Genomic DNA, 14,318 nt, shown 5'->3' on the forward strand with positions numbered 1-14,318 from the left:
GCAGTGGTTGGGATTCCGCCTGCCGATGCAGGGGACACGGGTTCGTGCCCCGGTCCGGGAAGATCCCACGTGCCATGGAGCAGCTGGGCCCGTGAGCCATGGCCGCTGAGCCTGTGCGTCCAGAGCCTGTGCTCCGCAACGGGAGAGGCCACAACAGTGAGAGGCCCGCGTACCGCAAAAAAAAAAAAAAGGAAAATGATAAAACATACTTTCAGAAATATGACTTACTATGGTAGAATACTGCATTATCAAATACGACTGACATTGAATATGATATTCATTTAAGTTTAAGGATAAAAATCATGTTGTTGCCTCAAATATTCACTTTCGTTAAGAAAATAATTTTTGCAGTTATAACTTAATGATACTGAAACTTGGCATCATGACTGTGCTTCTCATCCATCTAATCAGCATTGATTAAGAACAGGCTCAGGTCTGAACTAAATACTGTGAGGAATGCAAATGGTAGAGAAGGCATGGTATTTTCAAGTTGGTTCTAGGACAGTGGGATGGGTCAAAGACCAGGAACATTTATAAGGAGAAAGCAGGCACCACAGCCAATCTGGTTAGCAAATAATAAAAGGCCCAGGCTAGCAGACTAGCAACATCAACAAAAAGGGATAAAGCCCTCCATCTCAGGTTACTGAAGCCAATGGACAAAAATGGGGCTTGATTGTATAGAAAATGGGGAATGTAGCCCAGTTATTGGAACTCAGGTACAGAATAGGGTCTTTTCAATTCATAGACCTAACTTATTTCAATTGGTAGGAGACTTCTTGATTTCTACGTTCTTCTAGAACTGGGCAGGGATTTTTACCTGTAAAAGTGGTTCAAAACATCAAAAATTCAATGGAAGAAAATGAAATAGACATCTTAACAAATATCTTTGGTAAACTCCAAGGATGCCATATTGCATTATACTCATTATCACTGCCTTGAAATGGAATCACAGAAGATAAACTCTCAGTTAATGTTTCATTTTCATAATACTGTTAGATAGTTTATAACCTGATTTGGATGATAAGAACTCCCTATAATTTTCTCCTACTCTAGTCAGTATTATGTAGCCTATTTTTAGGAACAACCTAATCACATGACTCAGTAGCAGACTTATGTGTTGTTATGAGTTTCCTCTGCCTAGTTTCTGACTTCTTTTTGTCCTGACTTGAGGCTTTAGTGTTGACAGCGTTGCTCAGAGACTCTGTCTTTCTCAGCCTTAGTTGAATTTTCTCTTGGTGTGAGTACCAGGCCTTGTGAGCCTATGCTTTTCTAGAGCAGTTTCATTCCTCTAATATTCTTACACCTCATTCCTAGCTATGTTGCCTGCCAAGCAGTTTTGGTGACTTTGCAAAAGAATTATTATTTTTGCATGATGAAGATTAATTTTAATTTAATATAAGTAATACATATAACTATTTCTTGGTATAATTTTCTTATTTTAAAATTATTTTAATAATTTCTCTGCTTATTAAGAAACTCTTTTGTAAATGCAACTGAACATTTTTCCCCAAATATTTATTTGACTCTAGAGTGATCTGAACATCATAGAGTTTAAATTATGTTTCTAAAATAGTTTTGTTTTCATATATGACCAGATGTTTTTGTTGTGATTTTAGCATAGATGATTAGAATAGAGCAAATGTATTAAGTAATATTTTAACTAAATAGTTTCACATACAGATTACATTAACATTAAGAAAATTTGCATTTAGTAAAGCAGACATTCCTTTTATATAAAACTGCCAATGGGAGCCAAATGTTCTTCCATTAATTTTATCAAAGTGTATAATAAAAAGTATTATTGTGTAGTTGTATTAAAACTTTTGACAAGGTATTATGAGATTTATAAAGGCTTGATTTCATAAGGAATATGAATAATTGTGGAAAGTGGATTGGGATTTTGTTTTAGCGTTTTTTTGGTACTTCTTGCCCCCAATTTTTTCAGCAAATATTTTTCTCAATTAAATATTTATTATTCTGTTTATGTGTCTTTTTCAGTAATATTTATCAAAATATATCTTTTATTTTAAACTGTTACCCAAAATATATTTAATATATTGTTGATAGTCTCTGTTTTTACTTTCATCTCCTTCCATCAACAGTTTAGCTAGAATGATCTTTCCCAAACTCAGACTCCTTTAATTTATCTTTTTGATCCTTCTTTAATTTATCTTTCTTTCTATTATTTCTCCATTCTGTTTAAATTATCAGTGAAATGCAATCATCTGTTTGCCACAGAAATTGTACCTGAATTAAACTTTCATATGTCCCCACATGATATCTTTATCAGTTTCACATTCTTCCTTCAGCTTCATGGCATAATTGGACTGTAACTTCTTCTAATAATACTTCAGTTTCTTTAACTTAAATAATTCAGATATTTCTAATAGATCTGCTACTCCTCAAAGTTCAACAGTAGAAGGAATAAAGTAAATGGCGGTGTTTCTTGCTGCCAGATAGTCACAGGCTCATGATCACCAGTTGTTAATATATGAACATTATAAGTTATGAATACTATAAGTTAAAATTAATATTTTAAAAAACAAATATATACATGGTTTATCTAAATGTGCAGGTGCCTAGTGGATACTACTGAATGATACTATTTATTAAATATTTGCAATGTATGGATAATATATAGCAAATCTAAGTTATTTTTACCCCAGAGGTACACAGAATTGGATTAATTATAATTCAATAATCATGAAAAATTCTCATTGTCCAGAATATTTTTTAGAGAAAATAATAGGTTTCTGTCTGGACTAGCATATAGTATAAAAAAAATTAGAAAGAGACAATATAACTCTGAGAAAATTAATGAGATATTAGATAGTTTTTTACTTGTGTTATAATGCTGCAAAGTGATTGTGCTTTTCTCTTTACGATAGAGTATATTTGATTTGACTTATATTTAGAATTTTTATAACTGCCATCATTAAAACAGACAAGTGATTCCTCTACTCTGTTACCATATGTTTCTGTTTACAATATTTTTATGCTTCACTCTGTCCTTAGTCATTTTTTCAAATATACCTAATTTCCCTTATTTGAACCTCTAAATTGCCATGCAAAAAGCAAGTGCTTAGTAACTGCTTTTTTGGTGTTGATTTATAGAGGGGATACATAATATGTCACATCTGTGTTTCTACTCATGGAGATGTATCCCCTTATTGAATATGGAGCATCCATTTGTTAATTATTTTCATCTTCAAATGTTCTGATGGGATGCATTAGCCCAGAGCAACATGTTTGTAGTATCTGGGTTACTAGAGCAGTTTCACCCAACACCTGTTTCTGTAACTACCAGAAGCTTCTTCTTATTTATCTTAGTTGAATCTTATGTTCAGGTATTTAAACATCTTATCATTGAGTACAAAAACACATCTATGAACTGTACAAGAAATTCCTTCAAACTAGGTTATATCCTAAGATCTAATTATAAACTAATGAGATTCATTCTGTTAAAGAAACCATAACAGATACCGTACCTCCAAATGAGTCATGTTTAGAGGTGATAGATGTAACCCAATTATGTTGCTGTTGCTCAAATAATTTTGGTAACTCTCTTTTGAAATTTCCTTCAGATATTGCAACATCAGTTATTCCCTTTTATAGTCTCAGAACTGTGCTACTATATTCATCAGACACTGGTCTAAAAAATAGGCCTTCAAAAACAAAGATTTGCAAATATTAAGAGAGTGCATGTGTGTGTGTGTGTGTGTGTGTGTGTGTGTGTGTGTGTGTGTCTCTGTAGGTGTAAGGCACAGATCCGTTTATAACTTTAATAACACTCTTTAATAGAGTTAAGTCAGTGGCTGCTTCTCCCATGTTGCACAAATCCAATTTCTATTTATCTTCTATTTAAATTTCATAATAAGGAGAGATTTGATAAACTGATTACACCAATGCCTTTGTCTGTGTTCTTTAAGAAATTAAGACATTTACATTAGAAAATTGACTGCTACAAATGAACTAATCCATATAAAATTTAATTTATTAACTCTAAGGTCTATCAAATTAGGCTTATTGTCATATAAATTTCTTCATTCCTCTTTATTTTTTTGTCTTATTAGCTATTATTTTACCTCTCTATAAATGCCATTTATTCATCAAATTAATGAAATCATTATAAGAATTAAAAGAGGACTAGAAATGGAAAATGTTACTGAATGGGATCAATCAGTCCGAAAATGACACAGTTGAGATACTGTAGCTGTACAATAGATCAGTGGCTAAAATTAATAAAACCACAACATACTATTTTTTGTTTATACCACCTCAGAAGCAAATCTTGATTTTTTTTCTTTTTTTTTTTCTTCTCTTGCTTAAAGGGAGATTTTTAATTGCTCTAATTGTCATTTGTCATTTTTTAATATCAAAGAAAGAAACTGAGTTTGAATTTGTATAAAAGTAGTTATTAATACTGTTAGCTCATATAATAACAAAAAATATGATTAGAAAAAATGGAATTTTCAAATGAATGTAAAAGGAAAATCTTTTTAGCAATCAGCTATGTTAAAACACTAAAGTGCAAAAGCCATACTGTTCTTCACATGTTTATAAAGTTAAAATTTCATAATTTACTTAAATGTAAAAGTGCATTTCTGGCCTATTAATATCAGATCCCAATTGGTAGTGATGATACAGGTTACTGCCTAGATACAATAGTTTATAGTAGGCTCTTGTGACCTCTGTGATGCCCATCAGAGGTGGAGACTGTTGATTCAGCACAGCAGAACTTCATCATTTTTACTAGCTCCTTCTAAATCTTTTAGTATGTTTAATCTTTTAAATGATCAGTTTGGCCACTGAGGAACTACACCTAAGAACTAATAATCTATACATATAATAGAACATTGACTAGCAGTAATAAAGATTTAAGGCTAACTATATATATAGTTTAAAACAAATATGTTATACATCTGTGCAGCTAAACACAGGATGCAGTGATTAGATATTTTCCTCTTGGTTTTTGTTGTTGTTGTTGTTGTTGTTGTAGTACCCGGGTCTCTCACTGTTGTGGCCTCTCCCGTTGCGGAGCACAGGCTCTGGACGCACAGGCTCAGCGGCCATGGCTCACGGGCCCAGCTGCTCCACGGCATGTGGGATCTTCCTGGACCGGGGCACGAACCTGTGTCCCCTGAATTGGCAGGCAGACTCTCAACCACTGCACCACCAGGGAAGCCCTCTCTTGTTTTTGAAATACTCAGTCTTAGTCCTACAAAAACATTACTTCTGTTTATGGTGGATTTTGTGATTTTCTTAATTATGCTACAGACTCTTTTAGATCTCTTTCCTGTTTCCTTATAGAATTTAATTCTGCATGGCAAACTATGCTCAATTATTCTACAACTCATGCTTTTGAAAAGGAATGATATCTAACCATATTATTCTCTAATGAGCGTAACACTTGTGCATTTTGATCTTAGAACTTTATTTCCTTGGTGGTCTAAAGTAAAGCTTCACATCCTCGTTTTTGTTCACCTTACATTTGTTGCAAATTTTCCCCTTTTTTATATAGACATGCCTATTTTCCCTCTAGTTCCTGGAGCAACGTTTCTAATTATATTGTCAAGTATATTCTTGTTCATAAGTATATGCTAAGCAGGCTTAAATATTAAAACCCAATATATAAAACTAAAAAGTTTATTGCTATAATCTCTAAAAAATAGAAAGAAGTCATTATTTGTAGATTCTTAGTGGAATAGGGAAGAAATCATTACCTCTAAAGATTTATCTTTGGTCAGTTCACTAAGACATTCGTTAAAGAACAAATACTGCTTACTTCTTTTTTAATAAAACAAAACTTCCTTATTGATAGATTATTTGATAGTGACATTGAATTGTGAGAAAAATAGTTGGTTTTTAAATTTCTGTTATATGTAGATAGTATTTTTCTTATTTCATATTTAAGAAATATTCATATTTAAGATAAACTTAAAAATAGTAGTAAAGGTATATACATGGAAAGGAAAAGTATATCTGTCAGTGTTCTCTGGAGGAGCAGAATCAAAAGGCTATACATGTATATAAAATAAAGAGATTTATATTAAGGAATTGGCTCATGTGATTGTGGGGCTGGCAAGTCTGAATTCTATAGGGCAGGCTGGCTGAACTCAGGCAGGAGTTCTGGTTTACAGCCTTGAGGCAAAGTTTTTTCTTCTCAGGGAAACCTCACGTTTTGCTTTTAGGGCCTTCAGCTGATTGCATGAAGCCCACCCATATTATTATGGAGGGTAATCTGCTTTACATAAAGTCAACTGATTGTAGATGTTCATCACATTGACAAAATACCTTCACAGCAATATCTAGGCTAATATTTGACCAAGCAACTGGGTACCACAGTCTAGCCAAGTTGACACATAAAATTTAACAATCACAGAAAGTGAGTAAAAATTATATAAACACAAAATATTTTAATTTTCAACAAACCTATTTCAGGAAAATAGACCAAGTATAATTTGCAATGTTTAATAACAATGCATGTTGCCCCACTATCTGTGTACACTTAGACTTCAAGCCTTATTTAATTTCTAGTACTCCTTGCATTGGATGGATTCATCTTTAAGGCCATCTCAAATTGTCTGGGTCAATTTTTTTGCTGTCCCAAGTTTCACCTCAAGTTTATTACAAATAGAGCACTGAGAAGTATTAATTTAATATTCCAGGGATTTGTTGGCTCAAGGAAGGCATTAAGCATTCCCGTTCATGATGGGTAGGATAAAACCCCATGTACCCGAAGGCATGAACCTATGCCTTTAGGTATTTTTATCTTCAGATAAATAGCTGTCTCCTACCTGTACATTATTTTCCTTTTACAGATTTCATTTTCATCATCTGTAAAATGGATTAAGAATAGTGCCCACCTTAAATGCTTGATGGAAGGATCAAGCATGATGATACATTAAAGCGTTTATCACATCATGCCCATCCTATAATAAGTACAAGGAATCTAAGCTGTTCTTTTACTTCTATTATCATCAGTGTTGTTTCCCATATTATTGTTATTGTTATTTTGATTATGATTATTTGTCAGGCAATGTGCTAAGTATTTTAGGTGCAGTTTTTTAATTTAATTTTCACAATAAAGCAATGAAGCTAATTATATATATATATTCCTACTTAAAGAGGAGAACACTGAATTTTACAGCATAAAGAAATATGCCCAAGGTTACATAATAAGCAAGTGACAAAAGGAGGATTCAATTTCAAGTTTCTCTGGTGAAACTTGTACTTATTTTAATGAAGCAAACTGCCTTTTATTCACTTATAAATAGTTTTAAATAACATATATTTCTTTCATTTGTAAAAGTAATGCACAGTTATTCAAGTTTTTTGTCATGCATATATTATAAAGCTGTACCTAATAACATGCAAAATTTTACCTATTATTTTAAATGATAATCTGATTACTATAGTAATTTTATGGACCTTGTAGACAATTTTAAAATAATAAAATAGGAAATGGAAATCCTTCTGACTACCTTCATCCATATTGAATATTTGCATTTTCAGAAGACATTCTGCCTCAATCTAGTTGCTCTTACAGTCTTCTCCATCTCAGTGGCTCAGTCCAGATCTTCAGGGTCAACTTTGATAACACCCACTACATCCCATTCTCACCAGACCCTTTTAGCCTCTTCTTACAAAATATACCCAAAATCTAATCACTTTTTGCCGTCACATATACCATCACCCTTGTCGAAGTCACCATCTTCTCACACTTGGCTTATCATTCAGTAACCTTCTGAGTGATCTTCTTCTTGGTACTCTTGACCCCTCTGCAGGTCCTTCTCAACAGAGAGGCCAGAATAATTCTCCTACAAGACCATGAGATCCCATCACTCTTCAGCCTTAAGGCTAATTTAGTACCTCTCAATCAACCCTGCAGTAGATTTAGGATTGAAACTGGATATAATTTGCACCCTTCATTACCTCCCTGGCTGCATTTCCTCTACAGCCACCCTGTCCTTCCTTTTCATACAACAAACACAAACCCTGAGCCCATCCCAGTCTTGGGCAGGGTTTTGCACTCATAGGTCCATTGTCTGACAGCTTCTCCTGCAAGTATCTGCATGACTCCTCCAACACATCCTTCATGTCTTGACCTAAAGATGCCTTCTCAGAAAGGCCTTCTTTTTGTCTCTAAAAAGGTCACAGCTTCTCCACCTTGTCATGGTCCCCTGCTCTGCTTTATTTTTTAATGTTAGCACAATCTGCCCAGTTTATGTAGCTTATTTTCTGTCCAGTGTGAATATAAATTCCCCCAGGGATGGGGTTTTTTTGGTCTATTTTATTCAATACTGAATCCCTAGCTGCTAGAACAATTGTTCGGTACATGGTAGATGCTTAATAAACATTTGTTGTATGGTTGAGTTAATGAATAAATTCAGCCATACTGATTTAATGCTGATTTTAAAGCACTGTTAACCCAAGAACATACATAGTTCTTCCCTGTATGATGATATAAAGAGAGAGGGGGTGATAGATATATTTCCCAATTTAAGAAATAAATAAAAGGATAACACTAATAATTTGATAAGAATCTTAAAGATGCTTTAAAATTACTTAAATCCCTTGGCAGCGAAAAGCCATTACATTGATCTTTGTTTTTCTGTTTTGGTTGCAGTAGGATAAAATACATTTTGTTTAGTACTTCATTGAGCGTGGTGTCCTAACAATGTCAGTAATTTAGCCATTGTTAGGAATTGCTGAATGGAACCTGCAGCAGTGACTTTAAAAGCTTCAAACCTGGCAACAACCACTATCTAGTGCTGAGCACGGGTAGAAGAGTGGGTGGGCTTAGGTCAAGGAGGCAGCAGAAAGGATGTGGGCAAGGCCACTGGTTTCCTGGGTTTGGACTCCAAGTAGAATAAAAAAGGGCCTGCAATTTTTTGGTACAATAACTTCCTCCTTATTGCATTGTTATCAATGAATGTCTCATTAATAAGCTCACAGACATTTTCAGGTAATTTTATTTTCAACGTTGTGTGGGTGGTAGACTTTTTAAGTCTTTGAATAATACATTTAAAAATAAAATAAAATAAAATGTACCTGGGTATAGTATTCTTGGGATACACCTTTTTGTTTCTAATTATTTATCCAATACAGATCTTCAACTGCTAGAATTCACCAAGATTTAGAGATACGTTCCATATTTTGCATCTAATTTTCTGCTTTTCTAAACATAAATATCAATGAGAAAATATCCAGTATTTATTACCTAATTTAAATAATATGTTACAATATTGTTGATTGTTTTTGAAAACTTACTACAGGCTCTTGAAAAAGAGTGAACAATCCAGTTCTCAAAAATAAAAACAAGAAATAAAAACCACTGTTCACATCAGCTAATAGTTTGTGCCAAGGCTTTAGATGTTGTTTGAAAGACATTGTGATACCTGTCTGAGACTGAGGCCCCCTGAAATCTATTTCATTCCATAACTTAGTGTTTAAAAATGTGTGGGAAGAATTGTGCAGGTACTAAGCCATGAATATAAACAAAGATAAAATAAGAATGATCAGGAAGTGAATAAATAGGGAATTTATCCCCCAGAATTTTAACCTTCATCATCTTTACCTATCTAAACACATTGTTTTGCAGTAAGTTTTATTTATAATATCATGAAGAAACCACTGAGAATTCTGATCCATGTTGAGTTTCTTATGATATGCCATTCCTTAATCTGATACTTTTAGGCAGAATGCTCAAGCAAGCTGTCTAACTTTCAAGATTCATAGAGCTACAGAAGAGGGAGATTAGCATATTTTTAAGTAGCTTGAGTTTTCAGACTGTGGGGTTTTTTTTCAATATCCTGTGTTTATATCATTCAATTTCTATGCTCCTTGACAGTTTGGGGGGTGGTGGGAGATAGAGAGACAAAACTATTGCTTCCCACTAATTTTATTCTTATTCTGAAAATGAGGAAACCAATGAAAGCTGACCTCTTAAAGATATTCTTTCATTTCACTCCATGAAACCTGTGCCTGGCTTTTATGACCCATCACACCCGTGTTTCTTCTCCCTAGGAGACAAACAGTTTCTGTTATTCCAAGTCATACGTGCTGTGCTCATTCTCACTTCAAAGCTTTAATTCATGTTTGTCTGTCTAGGGCATACTTTTTTTCCCTTTTATATCTCCAAAACCTATCCATCTTTTCAGCCATCGCATGTCCTACATCTTCCATCTGCTGTAACCCACACTGATGTCTCTTTTCCCAAATCTCTACTTGTGTATCTGTTAGGAATGTTCTTTGTGGCAGGTAACTGAGATTAGCATGACTGGGGAAGGAGTCCATTCTCTGAGATCACAGGATCTTCACTACTACCTTTTAAATAAACCATGTTTCTGTGAGTATGAAAGAAGTAATAGAATAGAGGTTGGGGAGACAATAGTTTCTATCGTTAAAGGGATTTGAGTTCCTTTATTATGTACTGGAAGTGCATTGGAATTGCTTCTCCACCTGGACTGGGGACTCACTCCTGACTGTGATTCATCCTTCTATTGTATTCCCAGCAATGCTGAAGACGGAGTCAGGGATCAATATCTGTATTGTGCCTAATAGATACATATCATTAAAATTATCATCACTCCTTAGGATCATAAGACAAAAAGAAAAAAAAAGAAATTAAATGAACACAGTGCTTTTCAAATATAAAAAATATGTAAGCTGTGTGATAGTACCCATATGCAACTACTATATCCTCTTGGATTTGTGTAAATTACAGTTATGTCAGTCACATTTCTTGATTTATATCATTCCTTAATCACTTTGACTATAGCTGTATTAGTTTTCCAAAGTTCCCATAACAAATTACCATAAACTCGTTGGCTTAAAACAACACATAGTTATTCTCTTGAAGTTCTGGAGCTCAGAGGAAGGTCTGAAACCAAAGCGTCGTGAAGGCCGTGCTCTAGCGGATAATCCTCCCTTGCCTAATCTAGTTCATAGTGGCCGTTAGCATTCCTTGGCTTCTATGGTTGTGGCCACATCACTTCAATCACTTCCTCCATATTGACATCATCTTTTACTCTTCTGTCTGTGGCTTCTCCTCTTCTGTCTCTTATAAGGACGCTTGTCATTGGATTTTAGATCTGAAGATCTTTAACTTTCTTTTTTTTTCTTTTGTTTAGCATCTTTATTGCAGTACAATTGCTTTACATTGTTCTGTTAGTTTCTGCTGTATAACAAAGTGAATCATCTATACGTATACATATATCCCCATATCACCACCCTCTTGTGTCTCCCTCCCTCCCACCCTCCCTATCCCACCCCTCTAGGTGGACACAAAGCACCGAGCTGATCTCCCTGTGCTATGTGGCTGTTTCCCACTAGCTATCTATTTTACGTTTGGTAGTGTATATATGTCAATACCACTCTCTTACGTTGTCCCAACTTACCCTTCCCCCTCCTTCTGTCCTCAAGTCCGTTCTCTACGTCTGCAATATTTATTCCTGTCCTGCCCCTAGGTTCTTCAGAACCTTTTTTTTTTCCTTTTAGATTCCATATATATCTGTTAGCCTATGGTATTTTTCTCTTTCTGACCTACTTCACTCTGTATGACAGACTCTAGGTCCATCCACCTCACTACAAATAATTCAATTTCATTTCTTTTTATGGCTGAGTAATATTCCATTGTGTATATGTGCCACATCTTCTTTATCCATTCAGCTGTTGGTGGACACTTAGGTTGCTTCCATGTCCTGGCTGTTGTAGATAGTGCTGCAGTGAACATTGTGGTACATGTCTCTTTTTGAATTATGTTTTTCTCAGGGTATATGCCCAGTAGTGGGATTACTGGGTCATATGGTAGTTCTATTTTTAGTTTTTGAAGCAACCTCTGTACTGTTCTCCGTAGAAGCTGTACCAATTTACATTCCCACCAACAGTGTAAGAGGGTTCCGTTTTCTCCACACCCTCTACAAGCATTTATTGCTTGTAGATTTTTTGATTATGGCCATTCTGACCAATGTGAGGTGATATCTCATTGCAGTTTTGATTTGCATTTCTCTAATGATTAGTGATGTTGAGCATCCTTTCATGTGTTTGTTGGCAATCTGTATATCTTTGGAGAAATGTCTATTTAGGTCTTCTGCCCATTTTTGGACTGGGGTGTTTCTTTTTTTGATATTAAGGTTCACGAGCTGCTTGTATATTTTGGAGATTAATCCTTTGTCTGTTGCTTCATTTGCAAACATTTTCTCCCATTCTGAGGGTTGTCTTTTCATCTTGTTTACGGTTTCCTTTGTTGTGCAATAGCTTTTAAGTTTCGTTAGGTCCCATTTGTTTATTTTTGTTTTCATTTCCATTTCTCTAGGAGGTGGGTCAAAAAGGATCTTGCTGTGATTTATGTCATAGAGTGTTCTGCCTAGGTTTTCCTCTAAGAGTTTGGTGGTGTCTGGCCTTACATTTAGGCCCATTTTGAGTTTATTTTTGTATACAGTGTTAGGGAATGATCTAATTTCATTCTTTTACATATAGCTGTCCAGTTTCCCCAGCACCACTTATTGAAGAGGCTGTCTTTTCTCCATTGTATACTCTTGCCTCCTTTATCTAAGTTAAGATGACCATACGTGCATGGGTTTATCTCTGGGCTTTCTATCCTGTTCCATTGATCTATATTTCTGTTTTTGTGCCAGTACCGTACTGTCTTGATTACTGTAGCTTTGTAGTATAGTTTAAAGTCAGGGAGCCTGATTCCTCCAGCTTCATTTTTCATTCTCAAGATTGCTTTGGCTATTCGGGGTCTTTTTGTTTCCATACAAATTGTGCAATTTTTTGTTCTAGTTCTGTGAAAAATGCCATTGGTAGTTTGATAGGGATTGCATTGAATCTGTAGATTGCTTTAGGTAGTAGAGTCATTTTCACAATGTTGATTCTTCCAATCCAAGAACATGGTATATCTCTCCATCTATTTGTATCATCTCTAATTTCTTTCATCAGCATCTTATAGTATTCTGAATACAGGTCTTTTGTCTCCTTAGGTAGGTTTATTCCTAGGTATTTCATTCTTTTTGCTGCAATGGTAAGTGGGAGTGTTTCCTTAATTTTTCTTTCAGATTTTTTTATCATTCATGTATAGAAATGCAAGAGATTTCTTTGCATTAATTTTGTATCCTGCTACTTTACCAAATTCATTGATTAGCTCTAGTAGTTTTCTGGTGGCATTTTTAGGATGCTCTCTATATAGTATGATGTCATCTGCAAACAGTGACAGTTTTACTTCTTCTTTTCCAATTTGGATTCCTTTTATTTCTCTTTCTTCTCTGATTGCTGTGACTAAACCTTCCAGAACTATGTTGAATAACAGAGGTGAGAGTGGGCAACCTTGTCTTGCTCCTGATCTTAGTGGAAATGCTTTCAAATTTTCACCATTGACAATGATGTTGGCTGTAGGTTTGTCATATATAGCCTTTATTATGTTGAGGAAAGTTCCCTCTATGCCTACTCTTTGGAGAGTTTTTATCATAAATGGTTGTTGAATCTTGTCAAAAGCTTTTTCTGCACCTATTAAGTTTATCATATGGTTTTTCTCCTTCAGTTTGTTAATATGATGTATCACATTGATTGATTTGCGTATACTGAAGAATCCTTGCACTCCGGGGATAAACCCCACTTGACCATGGTGTATGATCCGTTTAATGTGCTATTGGATTCTGTTTGCTAGTATTTTGCTGAGGATTTTTGCATCTGTGTTCATCAGTGATATTGGCCTGTAGTTTTCCTTTTTTGTGACATCTTTGTCTGGTTTTGGTATCAGGGTGATGGTGGCCTCATAGAATGAGTTGGGGAGTGTTCCTCCCTCTGCTCTATTTTGGTAGAGTTTGAGAAGGATAGGTGTTAACTCTTCTCTAAATGTTTGATAGAATTCGCCTGTGGTGCCATCTGGTCGTGGGCTTTTGTTTGTTGGAAGATTTTTAATCACAGTTTCAATTTCATTGCTTGTGATTGGTCTGTTTATATTTTCTATTTCTTCCTGGTTCAGTCTCAGGAGGTTGTCCTTTTCTAAGAATTTGTCCATTTCTTCTAGGTTGTCCATTTCTTTTAGGTTGTCCATTTTATTGGCATATAGTTGCTTGTAGTAATCCCTCATGATCCTTTGTATTTCTGCAGGGTCAGTTGTTACTTCTCCTTTTTCATTTCTAATTCTCTTGATTTGAGTCATTTCCCTTTATTTCTTGATGAGTCTGGCTAGTGGTTTATCAATTTTGTTTATCTTCTCAAAGAACCAGCTTTTAGTTTTACTGATCTTTGTTATTGTTTCCTTCATTTCATTTTCATTTATTTCTGATCTGATCTTGATGATTCCTTTCCTT

General features: G+C 34.8%; 1 protein-coding gene across 2 annotated transcripts in view; it reads left to right on the forward strand.

The window, feature by feature from the left end:
* The window catches only part of EDIL3 (EGF like and discoidin domains 3), a 429,857-nt gene that overhangs the window by 155,186 nt on the left and 260,353 nt on the right, over positions 1–14,318 (forward strand). The window lies entirely within an intron of this gene.

Source organism: Aethalodelphis obliquidens, unplaced genomic scaffold, assembly GCF_003676395.1.
Source record: "Aethalodelphis obliquidens isolate GAN/ISIS:26980383/991018 unplaced genomic scaffold, ASM367639v1 scaffold4, whole genome shotgun sequence".
In the NCBI taxonomy this organism is placed as follows: Eukaryota; Metazoa; Chordata; class Mammalia; order Artiodactyla; family Delphinidae; genus Aethalodelphis; species Aethalodelphis obliquidens.